This window comes from Phoenix dactylifera, unplaced genomic scaffold, assembly GCF_009389715.1.
Source record: "Phoenix dactylifera cultivar Barhee BC4 unplaced genomic scaffold, palm_55x_up_171113_PBpolish2nd_filt_p 001623F, whole genome shotgun sequence".
NCBI lineage: Eukaryota > Viridiplantae > Streptophyta > Magnoliopsida > Arecales > Arecaceae > Phoenix > Phoenix dactylifera.
Window position 1 is genome coordinate 38,151 of NW_024068928.1, and position 16,614 is coordinate 54,764.

The 16,614-nt window shown below is 38.1% G+C and overlaps 1 non-coding gene across 1 annotated transcript; it reads right to left on the reverse strand.

Annotated features, from left to right (window-relative positions):
* Positions 1-1,567: 1,567 nt before the first annotated feature.
* On the reverse strand, positions 1,568-1,676 carry LOC113461209. The gene has a single exon (XR_003383331.1). It is a non-coding gene; the product is annotated as a small nucleolar RNA R71 (small nucleolar RNA).
* Between the last annotated feature and the right edge of the window lie 14,938 nt (positions 1,677-16,614).

Consider the following 16,614-nt stretch of genomic DNA (forward strand, 5'->3'; position numbering starts at 1 on the left):
TTTACTACTATTTTTATTCCCTGCACAGTCTGCATCAAACTCTGATATCATAGATATTCGCCGTATGACTGGACTCAAATTTGGTCGGCTGGTGCAAGACGCATTTTTCGATAATCTGAATGGTCTGATTGACATTCTGAGACTTTTAAGATCATTAGATTAATATGAAACCTTGCTGCTTTCTGTTTGAAATTTTCTGTGTTTAAATTTTTCTTTAGAATCAGAATTTTAATTTTTTAGCATATCTTATTAACCCTTGTTGCTAATTGAAAATTGATAAAAAAACTTTAAGAAAAGATCAAGGGTGATCATTCAAAATAAAAAAAAAAAGAGGAAAGAACTCAAAATTTCAAATTTTAAATTTCAGAATTCAAATTTCAAATTTAAACTAATAAAAAATAAATAAATACTTTGCTTGATCAACTATTCAACATAATTTAATGTCATGTCATAAAACATTAAAAAAAAATCTTTTGAGTGTTGCATATAGTATAAGGCATCAGCATAAAATATTCTAAGGGCTGAACCCATTAAAAAAGATAAGGTCGGAATTTCATCACTCGTCCTTAGCCCAAAAATTACCCCAATGCATAAATATCCTAAGCTTAAATAAAATCGACTAGACATTGGCCCCTAAGGACATTCGAGCTCAATAGGACGAAGACCACCGAAAGTTGCACCAATTTTGCTCTATGGCCCAGTCGATGTCTAGGCAAGCTTTGTCCCTCTAAGGGATACAGTCTCTGTTCGAGGAAAGTGGGTGTTAAGTGGGACTTTTGCTAAATGCACCATGACCCCTCCACTTACCTGGGAGCTTATCTGATCGACTAGGTTACTAGACCGGATTGGAGGCTTAGGTATCCTCTTCAAATCAGTTAGGAGCTGTCTAGAAATTTAAGAAAAACATTAGAAATTGAGGTGTAATGTTTTGATGCATGTTTGATTGTGAATAGATTTTTGTTTTACTATATTAGGGTATCGTTTTAGATATCTTTCGGTGGTACTTGTATTTTTTTTAAAAAAAAAAGGAAAGAGAAATATTTTGCATGCTAAAGTGGAATAGGGACGACACCGGTCGATTAAGTCGTACAACTTTAGATCATCCCTTAGGACACATCCCTGAAATTCCTTCGCAGTATCTCACACCTTGTGAGATGGCTGATTTAAATGAAGAAGCAAGGAGTCACCACGATCGAGAACGTGAACCCCATGTTATGACTCTAAGACAATACCTACAACCGACTAGGACTAGTCAGCCTTCATGCATAATTTTTTCTGATAATGTAGGACATTTTGAAATCAAACCAGAGGTAATCCAATTGCTGCCCAAGTTTCATGGGTTAGAGTCCTGAAAGTCCGTATGTTCATTTAAAGGATTTTGAAGAATTGAGCATTACATTTAGAGTGCCTCACGTCACCGAGGATGTCCTCAAGCTGACGTTGTTCCCTTTCTCTCTACAGGATAAGGCCAAAACATAGCTAAACTCCTTGCGACCTAGATCAATAAGAATTTGGCAAGATATGCAGAGAGAATTTTTGAAGAAGTTCTTTCCCGCACAAAGGACCAAATTTTTGAAAAGACATATCAGCAATTTCCAACAAAAAGATAATGAAACATTTTATGAATGTTGGGAAAGATTTAAAGACCTTCTTCTCTCATGCCCTCATCACGGGTTCGAAACTTGGAGAATTATTTGTTGGGAACCCGCCCATGCCGCTGATATTTCAAAACAAAATCAGATGGCAGCAGAATCGGCATAAGCGGGATCGACGTTCATCGCATGAACGTGTTTCAAAAACCGTTCGTAGATAGATAAGGATTAAAAAACTTTTAATCTAATTAGAAGATCAGATCTTCACCTTGTGCGGGTAGATGATCACCGCAAACTGGAGTTCGTGGTTTTAGGATGAAGGTTCGTATGAAGCCGTTCACACGTCCGGCCTCTACGGGTATCCACACGAAGCAGAGATCCGATCAAAGCTCTCTTGTCTTCTCGGGGTGCTAGCTCCCTTGCAAAGACTTCTTTTTTGATGGCTGATTTCCTCCCTTTCAATCAATCCTTGATTGTGCTTGGAAGGAGGAAGAAGAAGAATGAAACTTGAAGATGAATCAAAGCCCTTGCAGCCTACTTCTTTTTCCCTGCGTTGGAAGGAGGAAGAGAGGAGGAGGAGGCCGCCAATGGCTTCTTCTTTTCTTCCCTTTGCTTGCGGCTGAACCAAGGAGGAGGAGAGGGAGGCCACGGCTTGGAAGGGAGAGGATTCAATTCACTTAGGGCGCCGGCCCTTGCCTCCTCCTTTTATAGCCATCTAGGGCTCCTACAATTTAGGAGCCCTAGACTAGTTTCCTAAGAGGGGGCGCCGGCCCCCTCTCTTCATGCCGCACCAAGGAAGCAAAAGGGGAGGGGCGCAAGCCCCGCCCTCTTGGCAAACCCTAATCCACATTAAGTAGGATTTGGAATGCCCTAATGTGGTCAAGCCCTAATCCAATTAGGCTTAGCCCAAGGGTGAACCAATTTGGATCCAATCTAGGTAAGTCCTAATCCAATTAGAACTTAAATCAATTTTGACTCAATTGAACTCTTCAATCCTAATCCAATTAGGAGTCTTATTGATTTATTAGATTAATAATTAATTGTGACTTAAGAAACCCTAATCCAAATTAGGACATATTTAATTTTAGTCCTAATCTAATTAGGACTCTTATTTGAATCCGAAGTCCTAATCCAATTAGGACTTCTAGGAATCCTATTCTAAGTAGGAATTCATATTGAATTCAAAATCCTATTCTAAGTAGGATTGTGGGAATCCTAATCCAAGTAGGACTCCCAGTCCTAATCCAATTAGGACTCTAGGAATCCTACTCCAAGTAGGATTCGTGTTTTTAGTCCAATTAATCAATTTCCATTCCTTCTTCAACTTCTTATCAATCGAATTGATTACTCGTGATTCATAATCACTTTTTCAACCATCGGATCGGTCAATACTTCTAGTGTGTGTGACCCCATAGGTTCTATTCTGACTGATAGTGAGATATATTGCGATCTCTATCACAATATCATTGAAAATTTCTTTCAATGGGTTGGAACGATTCCAACTCAACTCATTAGGATTTATCGATCATCGAGACAATCCCTATGAGTCCCACCATCCACCAGTGACACCTAGCAGCATGTAGTGGCTACCCAGCAGAATAGAATGGTGAACCTCTAGGTGCAGTTATTATGTGATACAGTCCTTCTATCGTGGATCCCTACAAGATGGAGGTCATGGACAACTCGTCAAACCCCATCGTCTGTCATATGTCAAGATTTATTCGACTTAAGTTCGAGAGCGGAGAACTCTTTCTCTACTGTGCAATCTGCCCTGGCCGAGGTCTTACGAACTCAGTCTTATAAATCACATAGGATCTCTCCTTATCTATCAAGGTCGATAGATTCCTTATAGGTGCATACCCTACTCCTACAGTGACTCTACTGCAGCCAATCTACACTGCATGGACCCATATGGCTAGAGACCATGTATGTGTGCAGTCAAACTACAATAACCTCACTGTGAGTGGCCGAAGCACCACAGGTCAAAGGACCAGTTACACTACTGCAACATCAAGCAAGTCACTGACGAGTGGATAGACATCCAAGTGACTGCTTGTATTGGTCACGCTCAGTACCCTTGTTCTTAACAAGCACCTGCACTATTACTTCAGTGTCGCCACACTGTGGACTTGAGTTTCGTCCATCCATAAGGAAAGTAATGTGTGCACTGATCTCATCGGATCGATCACCGCCCTCGTGATAATCCATCGATCAGGAGCATTCAGAAATTAATCACCAATGATGCATGGCTCAAATTCTTAACTCTTAAGAATATGCATCATCATCTTATTAATTCTTGGACGATTCATAGACACATAAACAATATGAATGAAAAAGATGCCTTTTATTTATTCAATAATAATAAAGTCAAATACAAATTATATCCCATAATTGATAATGTATCAGCCAAAATTGGCTTCTAGGGCATACATTTAACATTATTAACTTCTTTTATGAAGGTTTATCTCCACAGTTGAAACAGTTTGTAGAGACCATGTGCAATGGTAGATTTTTAGAAAAACAACCTGATGAAGCATGGGAGTATTTGGATTCCCTTGCTGAGACTGCCCAACTTTGGGATAATGGGGATAGAAACAGTAAGTCTTTGCCTAAGCCTACTAGCTCTGTACAGGGAGGCCTTTACAACCTCAGAACTGAGGATGATCTTCATGCTAAAATGGCAGCCCTCACTAGAAAGGTAGAAGAAATTGAGCTTAGGAAGGTTGAGCCTGTCAAGACTATAGAGCTTAGAAACGAGTGTTGTGGTATCTACGATATGTCTGGTCATACCACTACAGATTGCCCCACCATACCGGCATTCAAGGAAGTCTTGCACGATCAAGCAAATGTTATGAACTCCTACCAGAAGCCTTATAATTATCCATTCTCGAATACCTATAACCCTGGTTGGAAGAATCATCCAAATTTTAGGTGGAGAAACGATCATCCTCAACAGTCGCACCATTCAGCTCCTCCACCTGCACATCCTGCTTTGCATCACCACCCTCTCAGAAGCCGAATATCGAGGATACCTTGCAATCTATACAATCTTTTCTATAAGGTCAAGCTAATATCAATGCTCAAAATACTCGAAATTTTGAAGATATAAGGAACTAATTGTCAATGATGACTACCGTCCTAAGTACTCAGGAGAAGCATAAGCTTCCAGCTCAACCCCAACCTAACCCACAAGTGCACGGTAGTAATAATACGGCTCCTTCTAGTTCGCATACAGAACATACAAAGAGCATCATGACTTTGCGTAATGGAAAAATCATGATCAAACCGTCCCATTGAGACCGCAAGTCACTTCTAATTCTGATGTTCCCAAAGCCGATGAAAGGGACAAAGAAGAAGTTGAGGTCCCAACTTCCACCGAGAAAGTTGAATGTCCTTTTTCTCCACCTTTTCCACAACGGTTAAAGCCGTTGCAAAAGCTCGAACCTAATTCTGAAATTCTTGAGCTTTTTAAGCAAGTAAAGATCAACATACCTCTTCTTGATGCAATCAAACAAGTACCCTCATATGCCAAATTTTTGAAGGACTTGTGTACTATCAAGCGCCGATTAAATGTTAAGAAGAAGGCATTTTTAACTGAAAACGTAAGTGCTATTTTGCAGCACAACATTCTTCCTAAATATAAAGATCCAGGTTACCCAACCATCTCATGCATCATAGGCGACTTTAGGATAGAGCGAGCATTGTTAGATTTAGGGGCGAGTATGAATTTGTTGCCATATTCTGTATATGAGCAACTTGGTTTAGGTGAGTTGAAGCCAACCTCTGTCACTTTGCAATTAGCTGACAGGTCAGTTAAAATCCCGAGAGGGGTTATCGAGGATGTATTAGTCCAAGTAGACAAGTTCTACTTTTCTGTCGATTTTATCGTATTGGACACACATCCAGCTTTGAACTCACAGTCTCAGATTCTGATCATTTTAGGACGTCCATTCCTTGCAACTTCTAATGCATTGATTAATTGTAGGAATCGCGTTATGAAACTTTCTTTTGGTAACATGACTTTAGAACTGAATATTTTTAATATGTGCAAACAACCCAATGATCCCGAAGAAAGTAAGGAGGTTGATTGGGTTGAAACCATCGCGGAAGAATATTTGTTAGCAGAATCAATTAACGACCCATCCGATGATAGCTTAATTGATTGGTGTCCTAATGGCACCAATGATGATGAATTGTTAGTCACACCTATTGTGGATAGTTTGGATATCAAGATGGTCAATGGGTGGAAACTTAAAGTAGGAGAATTTGAGAGGTTGTCGCCTCGAGAAGCAAAAATAGTATCATTCCATGAGCAAGCACCCAAGCTCGAATTGAAACCCTTACCAAAGGAACTTAAGTATGCTTTTCTTGGACCCGAGAACACTTCTCCTGTAATCATCTCATCTGGACTTGATCATACCCAAGAAAAAAAATTACTTGGTGTTCTAAAGAATCATAAAGGAGCCTTAGGGTGGTCTATTGCCGACTTGAAAGGGATTAGCCCCTTAATTTGCATGCACCGGATATATTTGGAGGATAATGCCAAAATCACAAGGCAAATGCAATGAAGGTTGAATCCTACGATGAGAAATGTGGTTAAGGTAGAAGTCCTCAAGTTGCTTGACGTGGGTATTATTTACCCAATTTCCGACAGCAAGTGGGTAAGCCCTACTCAAATCGTTCCTAAGAAGTCGGATTTGACGGTAATAGAAAATGAACAAGGTGAATAAGTTCCAACTCGTATCCCGACGAGTTGGCACATGTGTGTCGACTACCGAAAGCTGAATTTGGTCACAAGAAAGGATCACTTTCCCCTACCCTTCCTAGACCAAGTGTTGGAGAGAGTTGCAGGGCATGATTTCTATTGTTTTCTCGATGGTTATTCGGGATATTACCAAATTAAGATTTCACCAGAAGATCAAGAGAAGACTACCTTCACTTATTCTTTTGGCACATTTTTTGCCTTCCGACGGATGCCATTCGGATTGTGTAATGCACCTGCAACATTCCAAAGATGCATACTCAGTATTTTTGAAGAATGAACGAGAAGTTTTTGAAAGTGTTCATGGATGACTTCTCCATTTTTGGCGACTCATTTGATGATTGCCTGTAACATTTACAAGCAGTCTTAGCTCGATATATGAAAAAGAATTTGATACTGAATTGGGAGAAATGCCACTTCATGGTGCCAAAGGGAATTGTTCTAGGACATATTGTTTCATCGAAGGGCATGGAAGTAGATAGAGCTAAGATCGATTTAATTGCTAAGCTACCTGCACCCAAGACGGTTAGAGATGTTAGATAATTTTTGGGTCACGCCGGATTTTATAGGAGGTTCATCAAGGACTTTAGTGTCATAGCTCGACCATTATGTAATCTCTTATCCCTTGATACACCGTTCAATTGGACTGAAACCTGTCAAAATGCATTCGAAAAGTTGAAGTCTATGCTTAGCACTATACCCATTATGCGACCACCCGATTGGTCACTACCTTTTGAGATCATGTGCGATGCTAGCGACTATGCGATAGGAGCTGTCCTAGGACAATGCAAGGATAATAAGCCGTATGTCATTTACTATGCAAGCAAAATCTTAAATGATGCTCAAATGAATTACACCACTATCGAAAAGAAATTGCTTACAGTAGTATTTGCATTAGACAAATTTCGTTCCTATATCCTTAGTGCTCCTATTGTTATCTTCACAGACCATGCAGCACTAAAATATTTGCTGGATAAGAAAGAGGCCAAACCACGCCTAATACGATGGATACTTCTACTCCAAGAATTTGAAATCATTATCAAAGATAAAAAGGGAATAGAGAATGTGGTTGTTGACCATTTATCATGGCTAGTTTTTCATGATTCGGTGCCACAGTTATCTTTTAAGGACTCATTCCCTGAAGAGCAGTTGTTTGCACTCTCTACTATGCCATGGATGCTGATATTGTAAATTTTCTTGTTATGAACCAGATTCTGGAGCATTGGGGATCGACAGATAGAAAAAATTTTTTGCGCGAAGTAAGGAATTATTACCATGACGAACCTTATTTGTTTAAATATTGCAATGACCAAATTTTTAGACGATGCATACCGGATCATGATATACAAAGCGTACTCTCTTTCTGCCATATTGATGCTTGTGGTGGACACTTTGCCTCTAAGAAAACTATTGCAAAGGTCTTGCAATGTGGTTTCTATTGGCCTACTATGTTCAAAGATGCCTACGAGTTCTGCAGGACATGTGATCCATGTCAACGTATTGGAAATCTAACTCGAAATGATGCCTCTTCAACCCATTACTATTATCGAAATTTTCGATTGTTGGGGCTTTGATTTTATGGGCCCATTCCCACCGTCTTATGGATATGAGTACATTTTAGTTGGTGTCGAGTATGTGTCCAAATAGGTAGAAGCTATCGCTTGTGAAACCAATGATCACAAACCTGTCCTGAAGTTTTAAAAAAAAATATTTTTTCACGATTTGGGATGCCTAAGGTTATAATTAGTGACGGTGGAAAACACTTTTGTAATAAGCCTTTCGAGACCTTATTGAAAAAGTATGGTGTTACCCATAGAGTTGCTACTCCATATCATCCGCAAACTAGTGGTCAGGTAGAGTTAGCCAATAGAGAGATCAAGCGTATTTTAGAGAAAACGGTAAATCCATCATGAAAAGATTGGTCCTTGAAACTATCAGATGCATTATGGGCTTATCGTACTACATACAAAACCATTCTTGGCATGTCTTCCTACCGGCTAGTCTACGGAAAAGCATGTCATCTACCTATAGAAATAGAGCATAAATCGTATTGGGCAATTAGAAAATTGAATTTTGATTTACATGATGCCGGTCTAGCTAGAAAATTACAATTGAATGAGCTTAATGAGATTCACAGAGATGCTTATGATAATGCTAAAATTTGCAAAAAATGAATGAAGATCTTACATGATAAATCAATTTTGAAAAAATCTTTTGAACCTTTGCAAAAAGTTCTTTTATATGATTTCCGCTTACTTCTGTTTCTTGGTAAGTTGCGATCGAGATGGACAGGTCCTAATATTATAAAAACTGTTTTTCCACATGGGGCGGTTGAGATTGAGAATCCACGGGATGGTAGAATTTTTAAAGTAAATGGACACAGGTTAAAACATTTTCTTGAGAATTTTGCAAATGAAGAGGACTCCTTTTTCTTGAGGGAGCCTTCTTATAACTGAGCATGACGGCAAAAGTATGTGTATATTAGTTAGAATTAATTTTTTCTTTTATTTCGAGTTTTCTTCTTATTTTGTTGGTCTTCTTTTCTGGATATCAACAGCTCAAGGTATTCCTCATCTCTTCAATATTATTTTCTCTACTGTCTCTCATATATAGTTTTCTTGTATCTATTACATTGAGGACAATGCAATGTTTAAGTTGGGGGGAGGAAAATATTTTGTCAAAAAAAAAAAAAAACTTGTTTTTGCATTTGAATTACTCTATTACTTTCTTTTCTAAGCAAATGCACATGTATTTTCATATTGAGTTTGTGCAACTATTAAGGTAAGGAACACATGCATACTATGACTGATTAGAGACCTATTATTAGATCCCCACACATGTACTTAATGATTATAGGAAGGCCTCAGGAGGTCGCATTTGTTTAATACATTTTTATTAAGCGGTATCTATAAAAGAAGTACGAGTATCCTTGTCCATACTATAAGGTTCATGATTTGGTTTTCACATAAAGATAGAGGTTGAATACCCCGGCTAGATCACCTAAGTACCTTATGTTCCGACCTTGGTTGACCTATAGTCACGATGCAATCACGTTATATGGTTCAGTTTACCTACTTTAAAATAAAAAAAAAATTGACAAGTCTAACCTCGTGGCGTAGTCTGGTTTGAGAAATTAAACCCAAGAGGTGTTTCACCTAATGCCTTGAGCCAACTGGATTAGGAGTCATTGGCCGAAAACTCGCTACATGGACCTTACTAGAGCCTAAGGGGGTTGGACTATTGTAATCATCATATGTGTTTAAAAATAAAAATAAACATGAATAGGGTAGGTCGGATTGAGCCCAATGACATGTGGTAATGGCTGGTTTGACTCCATTAATTTGGAACTCTGTGTACTTTGGATGTTTAGTTGGGATTGATAGCTCCTTCTTTATATGCGAAGCATTTTTGACAAATTTAGACCACATGAGATATTCTAAAAATTTGATGGATCAGGCTCTAATAAACTGTAGTAAACATTTATGAACTTGAGTAGTGCACCAAAAATTCAAGTGGTACCATATTGTGATGGAGGTATTAGTGCTCTAAGAAAGTCATTCTATTTATGCATATTACACTTTAGTATTCCCCTTGCTTTGATAGCTGCCATGCTTGAAAATACATATATATATATAGCTGCCATAAGGAAGGCTGAGCCTAGGTTTATCTAGGGGTTCACACATGTACTTGTAGATGAGCTTGGAGAAGTTGATGGGAGTGTCTTGGAGGAGATGGTACATCAGTGCTAGGTCTCTCTCTGAAATAAAGTCAAACCTACCCGTTTTGGGGAAGAGAGTCCGAGAGATGACACTTAAGAGAAGCCGCATTTCAGCCGAAAGTTGATTTGCGAACACCTCCTCTATGGGGGACAGAGATGGACTCCCTAAGATGGCTGTAAGGGCCTCTGTCCTATTGGAGGGGTGTGTGGGAACAATCCCCTCACTCGAGAGATGGAGGACTCGAGCAATGAAGTCCTCCGAGATAAAAATAGGGACACCCATAACAGTTCCCTGGATACCCCCGCTAACCCGTGCGACAGTAACATAGAATTCCCTAACTAACCCTGGATAGGTATCAAGTGTGCAGAAAAACTCTAAACCCTGGGCCCTAAGGTGATGCCCTAGGTTGAACCCTTCCTGGGAGAGGAAGTCAAAGTTGACTTGCCTCCCGGTAGAGACAACCTTCCCGGCGCATGAGCGCGAGGGAACCGGCCTAGGCGGGGAAGGAACCGGAGGTGGTGGCCTCGCCGGTTCGTTCCGAGCCTCGGACCGTCGCTCGGCCCCACTCGCGGAGAAGGGTCTCTTTCGGCTCGAGATAATGACCTTCCTAGGCATTTTTGACCTAAAAACAGGGAAGGACACGGAAAATAGGGAGAAACCTTGATGGAGATGACCTAAAGTGGGTCGGAGATGAGGTCGGAGACGGCTCTAGGGTTTTTGAACAGTGGCGGCTGAAAATAGAAGTAAAAAAGAAAAACATTCCGCTTAGGGTTAAAAGTCAGATTCCTGACCTCGAGTCGACTCCGGTAAGTCGCGAGTCGACTCAACCTCGAGTCGACTCCCAAATATGCGCGAGTCGACTCCCCCATGAGTCGACTCTAAAATGTATCCGAGTCGACTCGACCTCTGGCACACAACCAAAAATCTTGTTATTTTCATACCAAAAGAGAGAGTTATGGACTTATCTAGGATTTAAGAACTGATTTGATGATCATAGATAAGAAATCCTATGTCCAACATAAACTAATCCTCAAAATCAATGAACTAGAGGAGAGTATCACTAGAATGGATCAATCACTCCTAACCCTCTTCTTAGTATGCAAAATTGATCTTCACTCAAAGATTTTGTGAAGATATCAGCAAGTTGATCATCAGTACAAACAAATTGAAGTGTCACATCACCATTCAGTACATGATCTCTTATGAAGTGATGTCTTATCTCAATGTGTTTAGTTCTTGAATGCTGAATTGGATTTTTAGTTAGATTAATGGCACTTGTATTATCACAGTTTATGAGAATTTTATCTTGTTTAATGCCATAATCTTCAAGTTGTTGTTTAATCCACAAGATTTGAGCACAACAACTCCCGGCAGCAACATATTCGGCTTCCGCCGTAGATAGTGCAACCGAGTTTTGTTTCTTGCTAAACCAAGAGATTAAATTTTCTCCTAAGAATTGACATGACCCGCTGGTGCTTTTTCTATCAAGTTTACAACCAGCAAAGTCTGAGTCTGTGTACCCTATTAAGTTTATGCTAGATTCTTTAGAGTACCATAAACCTATATTTTTTGTTCCTATTAGGTATTTAAAAATTCTCTTAACTGCAATTAATTGTGATTTCTTAGGATTAGATTAATATCTAGCACACATGCATACACTAAACATGATATCAGGTCTACTTGCTGTAAGATATAATAAAGAGCCTATCATACCTCTATACAGCTTTTGATCTATTGATTTACCTGATTCATCCTTATCTAGTTTGCATGATGAGCTCATGGGTGTGCTGATTGGCTTGTTTCCATCCATATCAAACTTCTTAAGCATCTCCTTGATGTATTTAGCTTGATTGATGAAGATCCCCTCTTTAGATTGTTTGATTTGGAGCCCGAGAAAATAGTTCAGCTCTCCCATCATGCTCATTTCAAATTCACTCTGCATTAAGTCAGCAAATTCTTCGCAGAGGTGATTGTTAGTAGCACCGAAAATAATATCATCTACATAAATCTGCACTACTAACATTTCTTTATTTTTCTTCTTTAAAAACAGTGTTGTATCAACATTTCCTCTAGAGAATTCATAGTCTAATAGAAATTTGCTAAGTCTTTCATACCATGCTCTAGGAGCTTGTTTTAGGCCATAAAGTGCTTTGTTTAGTTTATATACATGATTAGGATATTGATGATTTTCAAAACCAGGAGGTTGTTCTACATAAACCTTCTCATTAATATACCCATTCAAAAAGGCACTTTTTACATCCATTTGAAATAGTTTGAAGTCTTTAGAGCATGCAAATGCTAGTAATAATCTAATTGCTTCAAGTCTAGCCATAGGAGCAAAGGTTTCATCAAAATCTATACCTTCTTCTTGATTATAGCCCTTTGCTACTAGTCTAGCCTTGTTTCTAACCACAACTCCATTTTTATCAAGTTTGTTTTTATATATCCATTTAGTTCCTATTATTGAGTATTCAGCGGGTCTTTCTACTAAATTCCATACCTTGTTTTTAGTAAATTGGTTTAGTTCCTCTTGCATAGCATTTATCCAATTTACATCATTTTCAGCTTCTCCAATGTTTTTAGGTTCTAAGTGTGAAACAAAAGCTAGGTGATTATTTAAGTTCCTAAGAGAAGCTCTAGTTCTAATAGGTTGTGATGGATCATCTAATATTAATTCTTTAGGATGACCGTATGCATACCTCCAAGCCTTTGTAAGCCCATGATCATCAATTACCTCTTGGCTTGTTGAGGTTTCTCCACTTTGCTTCGGTTCATCCTCTTGTAATGTCATATCATCTATCTTTTTCTCAAGTATTCCTGCATCATCATCAAGAGCTACTCTCTTGCTAGAAGAGATATCATTAGTATCATCAAAAACAACATATATAGACTCTTCAATAACAAGGGTTCTTTTGTTGAAGACTCTATAAGCTTTACTTGATGTAGAATAGCCCAAAAAGATACCTTCATCAGATTTAGAATCAAATTTACCTAAGTTATCTTTGCCATTATTATGAATGAAACACCTACACCCAAAAACATGAAAATAGTTTACTTTGGGCTTTCTATCTCTCCAAAGTTCATAAGGTGTTTTCTTTATAATTGGTCTCAATAAAACTTTATTTAATATATGACATGATGTGTTAATGGCTTCTCCCCAAAAATACTTAGGGAGGTTACTTTTACACAACATGGTTCTAGCCATTTCCTCTAGGGTTCTATTCTTTCTTTCCACAACTCCATTTTGTTGTGGTGTCCTAGGTGCAGAGAAATTATGAGTTATTTCCTTTTTACTATAGAATTCATCAAATAGATGATTTTCAAATTTCGTTCCATGATCACTTCTAATAGATATGACTGAAGCATTTCTTGCATTAGTTACTTCCTTATAAAATTTCTTAAATACAGAAAATGCTTCATCTTTATGAGCTAAAAACATGACCCATATATATCTAGAAAAATCATCTACAACAACAAGACCATATTTGTTTCCACCAAGACTTGTGGTTCTAGTTAGTCCAAATAGATCCATGTGTAGTAGTTCAAGAGGTCTAGAGGTAGAGACACAATTTATGGATTTAAAAGAGCTCCTAGATTGTTTGCCATATTGGCATGCTTCACAAATTTTATTTTTCTCAAATTTTAGTTTTGGCAAACCTATTACAGAATCTCTTTTAACTAACTTAGATATTGTATCCATACTTGCATGACCTAATTTACGGTGCCATAACCAACTTGCATCATCAACCTTAGTATCACTAGCTACTAAGCAAGGACTATTTTTAGCAAGGTCTTCAAGATTTACTACATAGACGTTACCATGTCTAATTCCTTTAAATACTAAGCCATTGTCAATTGAGTTAGTTATAATGCATAAAGATGGCTTAAACAAAACATCAAAACCTTTATCACATAATTGACTAACGCTAAGTAGGTTATGCTTAAGACCATCTACAAATCGTACATTATCAACAAAGATTGAAGAGGTGATTTGTACTTTACCTATACCAACGATGTGACCTTGGTTATTGTCTCCAAATGTTACAGCACCTCCCTTCTTAGGCTCTAAGGTGAAGAATTGCTCCTTGTCACCCGTCATGTGTCTTGAGCAGCCACTATCCAAATACCAACAGTTTTTGTCGACTTTGGTTGCAAGACACTCCTACACAAGGAAATCATACAATTTTAGGTACCCAAGTTTTCTTGGGTCCTTCAAGGTTAGTAATGTTGGTTCCTTTTGGAACCCAAACCTTTTTAATTTTTCTTTTAGCTTCTACTTTCCTATGGTCACACACATTAGCTTTATGTCCTACTTTTCCACAGCAAAAACAGGTTATATTCTTAGTTTTACTTTTCCCTGCTTTCACAAAAAAATTTTTAAGGAGCTTTTGCTTATTATTAGGTTTATACCCTAAACCAGCTCTATTAAACACAGCTCGTTGATTGTTAAGTATCATTTCCAATTTTTCAAAGCTATATGTAAACTTTTCAACAATAGGTTTGTATTTTTCAAGCTCTTGTGTTAGCTTTTGTTTTTCTATTTTTAGTATGTTTAAGTCTTTTTTGAGATTATCTTTTAAAGTTTGTTTACCTTTTTTAAGTTCTGAAATTTCCTTGGTTAGTTTTTCGTTATCTTTAATTAAGGTATTAGTTTTTTGAATTAACATTTGGTTGCTTGTTTTAAGTTCTAAATTTTCTTTAATGATAAAATCCTTGTCCTTAATTAATTTATCATACTTATGGAAGTGAGATTGATTAGTTAGTTTTAGTTCTTTATTCTTAAGATTTATTGTCTTATATTCATCCATTAGTTTATTAAACGCATCATACAATTCATCAAAGGTAAAATGTAATGTGTTTCAGATGTTACCTCATTTTCATTTGCCATAAAACAGAAGTTGGCCTTTTCCTCTTGTTCCTCATCCGATGATGATGATGAATCGGAGTCTGTCAGGGTGGTGACAAGAGCTTTCTTCTTCTTGTGCTTGATGCTCTTCTTAAGTAATGGACAGACGATTCTGAAATGTCCCGGTTTCTTGCACTCATAGCAACCGATTCCCTCACTTTTCCTTTCCTTAGCTTTGTCCTTGTTGTAGAAATTTGAGGGACCTCTCCTCTGATGAAAGGACTTCTTCCGGTTGATGAATTTTCTGAACTTTCGCACGAGAAGAGCCTCATCATCATCTCCCTCATTGTCTTCTTCTTCGCTGCTGCTACTGCAAGATGGATCTTTGTTAGAAGAAGTAGATTTGAGGGCTATTACCTTTTTCTTATGAGAGGATTCTTCTTCGCTGTGTTGTTTCATTGTGAGCTCATGCGTCATCAGGGATCCAAGAAGCTCCTCGAGTGGCAGCTTGTTCAAGTCCTTGGCTTTTTGGATTGTCGTTACCTTGGCTTCCCATGACCTTGGCAAAGATCGAAGAATTTTTCTGACAAGGTCACTGTTAGCATAACTTTTGCCAAGGCTTTTTAGACCATTGACAATATCAGTAAATCTAGTAAACATGCAAGTGATAGTTTCATTAAAATCCATTTTAAATAGTTCATACTTATGAACTAGCATGTTTATTTTAGATTCCTTGACTTGATTCGTGCCCTCGTGGGTCACTTCAAGTCTGTCCCATATCTCTTTTGCAGAACTGCAAGTAGAGACTCTATTGAATTCATTACGGTCTAAGGCACAATAAAGCACATTCATTGCTTTGGCATTTAGTTGTGCCTTTCTTCTATCATTGTCATCCCAATCTTTTTCAAGCTTGGGAATAGTAATGTTATCTACAAAAATAGAAGGAATGTATGGTCCATTAACTATGATACTCCAAATTTCATAGTCTTGGGCTTGGATAAATATTTTTATCCTAGCCTTCCAATAGGCATAGTCGGTTCCATTGAAGAACGGAGGCCTATGGGTGGATTGCCCCTCAATAAGTGAAGATCCAAAAGAGGTTGTCATTTTGATCTTTTACTCTTTTGATAAAAGAGCTCCTGCTCTAATACCACTTGTTGCCCAAGAAGACAACCCAAGAGGGAGGGTGAATTGGGTTTTAAGTAATAATTGCAAATTAAAACTTAATGAGTAACTAATTAATATTATTGCAGGCTGATTAATTAGATTACTAGTTGTAGTGAGTGGAAAAGATGGAAGAGACAATGAACCAATTACAAACACAAGAGGTTTTATAGTGGTTCGGAGCTAACCCTTGCTCCTACGTCCACTCTCCAAGCTTCACTTGGGAGTTCACTATAATTCCTAGGATTACAGCCGGTTGTTTTACAAGTTCACAACCCAACTTGTTGTTTTCACGAGATCACAACGAATTCGGTCGGTTTTCACAGGCTCACCGACTAGAACCACCCGATTGTTTTTTCGGGATCACAATCGAACCCTTACACCGTTGGTTTTAACTTCGGCTCACCAACAAACCTCAACAACCTTGATTCAATCCCCTGATTGAATCAAGTAACAAGAAAACAGTTTGTAAAGAGTACAGGAAAAGCTTCTTAAAAAGCAAATATGAACAATATAAATAATGTAGAGTTA